Here is an 8,132-nt window from a genome sequence, read left to right as displayed (position 1 = left end):
TTTTTTAATTATTCCTGCATTTTCATGTAATTTACTTTTTTTCTTGTTGAGATTATTACTTCATAAACATCGTAATGAAATGATATAAGTTTTTATCTCCAGACACTGGTACATATTGCAACCGAGATTTTTTTTTTACAATAATATGTGTAACAGAAATGAGAATCGAGTGATTCCGGGGATCGAACCTGCCATCCCAGTCCGACACCCTACCACCGAGTTTAAGGGAAATTCTCTCTAGTTGAAGCTAGAAGGCGACTGTAATTCTATGTACAATTAAAATTTGCCACATATGGTTAAAAGTCAGCATATTTATATATTCTTTTTGTCAATCACGATATGTACCCCGTGCTCCAGGATTTAATCTATCAAAAGGATTTGTGCAATTTTTATGATTGTTTTTTTTTTTTCATTTTTATTTTTACCTGACCTGTAAAAGCAGCTTTTTTCAAAGGTGAATACCTTCACTGGTACACCAGTAGTTGCATATTTGTTATTTATAGACTACTCATGTCCTCTTCACATCCATGTTTCTGCTTACAGTCTCTGTACAATCCTAATCAAATCATTTACAAAATAAATACATTCCGAATATCTCTTTTGCTTTTGAATGTTATTTTTTAGTTCCCGAGGTTTTTTGACCCTCCGCAATGTTCTGGCGCTTCGGAGGCCTTTTGGCCAGTTCTCTCTTTGGAATATTGGCATGTTTCATATTATACACACTTTACAAACTAATATGTTTTTGGATTAATTAATATACCAGAACTTCTCTCTGAATTTTGAATTTCATAAATTAAGGTGTTTTATGCACCTGCCCCGGTGTCTCTTTCAACAGAAGTTTAGACAATTTGGTCCATAGCATCACCGATGAACCCTTGAACAACATAAACAGCTGTATGATGTAGTGTAATTCTGCATACTGTATCTAAGGTATTGCCTTTTAAAGGTGTAGTCACCTGTGTGTGTTGCGTCTTATCTTTCAAAATTGACACGAGTACCACAAACATTACATAGTAGGCCTGCAAACATCAATATACTAGAATTGACAGCATGGTGTACATATTTACCAAATTTTATTCTCTGGATCAAAATAGAGCAAGCATTTTTATTTCAAACATTCCAGAGGAGAGCATGGACAAGCCAATTTTGTTATGATAATTTAAAGATTATGTAGCCGAGACCACAGGGAGCAAGACACGTACTAACCCCCATCCCCTATATGCTTATATAGTGTCTAGGCATATAGGGATGGGGGTTAGTCTGTGTCTTGTCCCTGTGGCCGAGACCAAAGCCTTCACCTTTGACCTTCAACTGGTCTCAAGATTGTCGTCATAAATAACTGTGAAGTTCCATCAAATTTAGTAGAAGAATTCAGTCAGAAAAATTCAAGTTGACCAACAGGATGTTGCAAATAAATGCTTTGCCAAAGGCCGGTGCATAGGAGGTGACTATCGAGGGAGATTTTTGGGGTCTTCAGAACAGAATGTGCCCTCCCCCACTTCCGGCGAACAAGAGGCCAATTTTCATACAACTTTCACACTAAAATATAACAACAATGCAGACTTACTTGGAATATTTATTTAATTTTCTCTGTAAAAATCTCGATAATGATGTGATGGACAATGTGATCGCTGATCAATGTTTACAACAAAGATGATGCAGCTCTGCATGAAGACGACCGAGCGAGAACGGACACTTACGGGACCGTCACTCTGTACATGGTATGATCGCATCGCACACGAAACTGTGACAGCAGGTGACCGTTGTCGAACCTCCCACACAACCAGGCAGGCTACGGTCAGTGTGCAGACAGTCTAGACTACTAGAATTTACTTTAGATCATTCAATGTACAGAGTTTCAGCCTTCATGATTTGCGCCGTCCCGGTGGCCATCTTGCAGAAATATTACGATGCGTTATGATAACATGTGAAATTATACAAAGGAAAACTTCAATACTGTTTTAACTCGTGTTATGGTCAGGTTTACCTGACAATGTACGAGACATGTAAGACACATTTCTCAAGCTACATAGTGCATTCTAGCATGTAATAAATCTAGAACTGATTGGGTACTCTCTGTTCAAATCACGTCGTGAGCTTCGACCAAGATGTCTACTAACTTCGGAACATTTTTAAACATGAAAGAGAATTTAAGGAACTTTTTTTTTAACAAAACCAGCAGCTGTAATTTGTTTCCCTTGTAACCTGTGCCGTATGGCTACACATTTGACCAGAGTGTACAAAACGAATCAAGATTTATTCAACAAAACAGAACAGTGCTTCACATAAACAGACTGATCCATGTACATTTATGTTACAAACAACTTAGAGCATTGTACACAAAACAATTGCAAACAGTCTACATTGTACACAATGCTTTGGACTTAATTACGTTGAAGCACAAAGTCACATACATAAACTGTGCCATACAGACCACAGAGCAAATCAGTTTACCTCTTAACGTAACACAATCCATCTTTATTCTTAATTCAAATCTCATTTTATCCAAATATTACCTCCAGTTATATAACCCAAGGGTCTCAAACTCGACCCTTTAGTAACAAAATTAAGTTATGGGTTCGCAACTGATAACTTTCAGAACTCCATGGATTTTTTATCAATAAAAGCTTCCAAAAGCAAAAAAGCATCCAATGTTACGATTTCTCAAAAAGTTATTTCAAATGTTTAAAACCAAACGCTCTTGTAAGAGTTGATTTTTGAGTCACCAGTTGTACGGGTGTATAGGAAGCCAGCACAAATCCATTTCACGAACATTTGATTTCAATGAATGTAAAATATTATAACAACAATAAAATGCTCTCTATGGCAGAAGTAATGCTAATGTAGAACAAGACATTCAACTTGAGGGTTGATACACACACAAACCATCTGAGCACCAATCTCATAACATTTGAGCAGCTTTCAACAGCATCCAATAAATAATACAATTACTTACATAACATTGCATTAAAGGGTAAATTTCTGATTGTATCACCGTGTATATATTTTCAATACACTGTATCACATTGTATGTTGTAATACAATGTTATGTTTTTATGTAATTCATGAACAAGGTTTTAGTGTATGCAATGTATTACAATGTTTCAATCTATTAATACATGTTTCAATGTAATACATTGTACGTGTACTACAATGTTTCGATGAATTGCATGTTTCAATGTAATACATTGTAAGTATATTACAATGTTTTGTGGTAATATATTATACATGTATTACACATGATTCGATGTAATACATTGTACATATATCACAGTATGTTTCATGGTACGTAATACAATGTAAATGTATTACAATGTATATTTCTATGTAATGTACATGTCCATATGCTACAATGTATGTTTTTGTAATACAGTGTTTCTTTGCAATACACAGTAGGTTTCTATGTAATTCAATGAAGAATCTAGAAAAAAATGTAGCATTGTTTTTCAAAACATCACAACATTATCAAATGTATAAAAACTAACAAAAACATAGATTTACACCAGATATTTCCGACTGTAACTGAAAGTTTCAGCCTAGAACCACTTTCATGCCATACAAATAATAAAGTCCCTTTAACAGAGACATATTGCCTTAAATTTTCGAAACAAAAATTTATAAATAATCCACCCTTCCCAGGCCAATTATATATAAAGCATTATGGTGATAATTAAGTCCAAATTCCAAAGTTGACAATCAGTCCTAAAACTTCATAAAGAATACCGAAGAGTAGTTTAATTTCATGATGCTTTTATTTTACTGTCGGTTTTGTTAGGGAAAGCTAACAGGAATACTATTTCATAAATTGAAAAGTAAATAAAAAAAATTTAAAAAAAATTGTCGAAAAAAAATTCAAATATTTTAAAGACGTAATCAATAATAACTATCCAGAATAAATTAAACAAGATTTGAGCAATCCAGACAGTATCCGTCACAAGGTGATGCATATTCAAATCTGTCCAAACATTTCCAAGGGAATTATTTATTATTTGGAAGGCATGCTAAAGATTCTCTACTTGCATTGATTGAACTTTTATTTCTGTTTTTGTTGTGAATTTTGAATTTGACGCGAAACAAAAACGTATGTCTTTCATTTAATTAAATTCAAAGGTTGAACTATTTTTCGCATATACGTTTGAAATTTAACTTTCAGGCATATTTTTCTGCTCTTAATGACAGAGGGTGAAATTTGACAAACAAAATCATAATAATATATATAGTGTTTTTGTCTGAACATTTCGTGAAAATATATCAAGAAATTTGTAGGTACAGTTATGTAACCATTCCATCGTCAAAGGGAGATTTCAACTCAGCAGGGTATACAAAAGGCATATACAAATTCAGGTGGTTGTTGTTTGTCTTTTTTAAATTATATCAGTAACTGATAACATAATCTCATAAATGCTCGATGATTGCTTAGTAGCATCCGAATCACTATTCTGTTAGTACAGTAGGAATACAGCTGTAATATGGGATACAGCGAGTGTGTATTCGGAATACAGTGAGCATGTATCCGGGATACAGTGAGTGTGTATCTGAGATACAGCTGCAATCTTAGATACAGCGAGTGTGTCCGAGATACAGCGAGCATGTATCTTAGATACAGTGTGTGACATACATTATATATACTACTTACCTCAAGTAACATTTCCGCCATAATCATCTACATTTTCACACAAAAAATATATATAAATAACTACAAACATATCTTAAAACAAAACAGAAAATATTATTCTAACCGGTATTTTTAATATGACGAGGCAAAATTTTGGCTGGAGATTCGGAATAAATCACGTTTTCTTTACCTTCAGGCCTTAGTTCTTAACAGGAATGTGTGAACATTTTGATATTCAAACCATTCCTTAAACATGGACACAGCTGTGTCTGTAGTGTTGTTATTAATGATTTGGTCAACAGTTGACTGCCACCTGGCATGGGAGGTAACTCTGATCAGACATCACTGTAGGTGTCACAACACTAATGAAATAAACAGTGGTTTTACTATGTAGTCTCAATAAATTAAAACCTGCTTTAAAGCTTGGTATTTAAATGTTTTGTCACATAAAGCCACTTAAATTGACAAATTTCAGTTATCACTACATTAATGTTTAATAAAATAAGATGCGTTTAGATACATCTTGTTTTTAAAGAAAGCTTGATTTCAATTTAGACTTCCTAATTTCCTGTTTGTAACAAAACAAAAATCCCTATGTTCCTTCAATGAAGCAGTTTGCGTACAAATTTGATATTCAACTCTCAGTTTGGGTTTAAATCAAAGGTTTGACTGACATAATGTTTCATATCCATGTACACCATTACCTTAAGACAAAAACTGATCGGATTGGCCAATTTAGTGACGTGACACCTACATCACAGAGCACTGGTGAAGTACAATTTGTATGTCTAGCTAGCCAATCAAACATTTCGCTTAAATATACAAGATAATTGCTTCGAAAAAATAAAAACAATAACAAATTTCAAACTTATCTGTGAAAACTAATAACAAAATGGACACTAGTTGAATGCTCTCGACAGCGACTGCAAATCCGTATGACACGATCAAAATTGACGTTTACGATTAGTAATGCTGGTTATGTGCGCATGTGCTTCATCATTTATATAATGCAAAAAAGAAATTACATAACAGACACAATCTTTTTCAAGTGTTTTTTGACCTCATTGCTTTATAGGACACAATGAAGAAAACACGACACACATACAAATCATTTGTAAGGCTTATTTGTATAGAAAAAACATCCCCAGCTATTAGATAGCCCTTTCAAATTCAACAACATTACAAAATTTCACAAATTTTGTATTCTAACAAAATAAAAGATTCAGCACTATATCAGAATCAATGCCGCGCCATAAGTCATTGTTCACGGTGCACACATTTTACTCCCCTCCTAAATTTGCACAGCAGAATGACCCTATCTGGACAAGTCTAAATGAACATGTGAAGTTTACAGGGTCGGAGGATTAACTGCACAAACACAATCCCAGACATGATTTTGTGTGATATTTGTCATCAGCAGAAAACATTTGCATTGGTTTTTTTCATCAACTTTTGGTAACATATCAAAATCCAAATTTTGCTTTAAAATCGTTTCTTCATATTTTTTTCTTCTTACATATTTTAAGAAATATTTTGTGTAAGTACTGGCCGAAATTCACAATTTAAATGCAAAAGTCAAATTACTTTATCAAAAGGAAAATGAAAAGAAATTACATAGATGCACCACATTTTTCCAGTGGCTCATATTCGTTGAATTTTCAAAATCAGTGAGCACCTTACATCTGTATCCACAAAGAGTTCAAACAAGGTCAAAGTCTATATATATTACATGTATAAATAGAACAATGTCACTAGGTCAAATTCAAGGTCAGTTTTGTCTAAACAAAGAGGTCAAACAGGTTCAAATTGTATTTGCCTTTGTCTCTTTTAATTCTTGTCATAATAGCCAAGATGACAAGTTTTCTTTTTCCAAAAAAAGGGAATATTCAAATGAACTTGATTTCGTACCTTATTTCAAAAATTCATCTACTGGAATATCTGATGGTAATTACATACATTTATAGAAATGTTTTCAAATATTCTTAACCATAATCAGTTGTTTCTACCTTCTTTTTCCCCAAATTTTTTTACAAAAAAATGGTTTCCTCAAAAATACAAATCTATGATAAATCTACCACAGGACGTAACCGGAGAAGACTTCTAAATCATTTTTACCCACTATCAGTGGTCACAGTAGTTTTCTTATACCCCTCGAAGGCAAATCTCAGTTCTGTTCTACTGGTCTGCATGCTATTGACTAACCTCCAATGATTTTGATTGCGAACATGGAGTTATTGAGATGAAAGGTTTTGAAGTTTTGTAAATGGAGTCAGTAGCCGAAAAAATGAATAGGAAACATCTGAAAATTTGATAACAGTACAGTACTTGTCATCTCTAAGTTTTGTCATTTTTTGGCGATGAAAGGAAAATATAAAATGAGATTTATAATATATAAACGTCCCCGATACCACTCGCTTTCTCAAATGAACTGTATTCTGTGACAAAGCTATACACTGTAAATACAATTACACCTTCAATGTATCAATATTGTGACATTTTAACAGTGTTTTAAACTTTTTAAATCAATTTTAAAACAGGTGCCCCAAATAATAGATGAAATCTGTTCCGGGAATGAGAAAATAAATCTCATACCCACTGTTTTGACAGGTGTCAAAGTTTCAAATTAATAGTATTATATACATCTCAGACTGAACTCATTCACCCCTACATTTTTAAACTGGACTTGCCCAGTCTTTGATTTTGTAAGATTCAAATGTGACTGCAGGGGTGGATTGGTTAATGTCTCCTTGGATTTCAAGGATCCTTGTCCCACTGCACTTTGGTTTGTCCTATATACAGTAACCTCCCCTAAACTTCCATTTGGATATAATTGCTGCACATTTGGGCCCTTTACATGTTCATTGACTACTAGGTAGCTCAGTCGGTTAGAGCGATCCTATAACAGTCTGAGTAACAGTCTGAGGTCCAGGGTTTGAATCCCGGTCTAGCCCCACTAATTTTCTAACAATCAGAAAAGTATTGTTGAAAATATTTTGTTTAATTCATCTTCATTGGTGTTTTTTTAAAAGTCCTGCAAGGTATGTTTTTTCTTGTCCATAATGATTTATCCAAGCTATAGCTTTAGAAAAATCAGTTTCCAATACATTATTTCAGTTTTTGGTAGTGGAAGGAAGATCCTTAAAACCTGACCTCCATGGCCTGTTACTGATCACCAGAGACGATTCAATTTACAACTAGGGGTATAAGATTCTATTCCTCACATGAATACCAATGGGAGTGATGATGGGGCCCACAAACAGGTCTCGACATACAAACAGATCACCATATCATGATCCATCAGTATATATATGTATACATAGCACTATAGCATTTAACATACACATTATGTATCAAAATCACATTTGAAGGTTACAAGTCGACACAAGAGTATCTTACATGTATATTACACAGCCATAGTTAAATTAGTCATATCAAATCTAATATATATTCTTCCTATGGGTATTAAACTAGTTTTTAGTAACATACGACCAGTGGAGTTTACCGATGGAAACCCCCC

The sequence above is a fragment of the Mizuhopecten yessoensis genome, unplaced genomic scaffold, assembly GCF_002113885.1.
Source record: "Mizuhopecten yessoensis strain PY_sf001 unplaced genomic scaffold, ASM211388v2 scaffold9157, whole genome shotgun sequence".
NCBI lineage: Eukaryota > Metazoa > Mollusca > Bivalvia > Pectinida > Pectinidae > Mizuhopecten > Mizuhopecten yessoensis.
Note: the sequence above shows the minus strand (reverse complement) of the source record.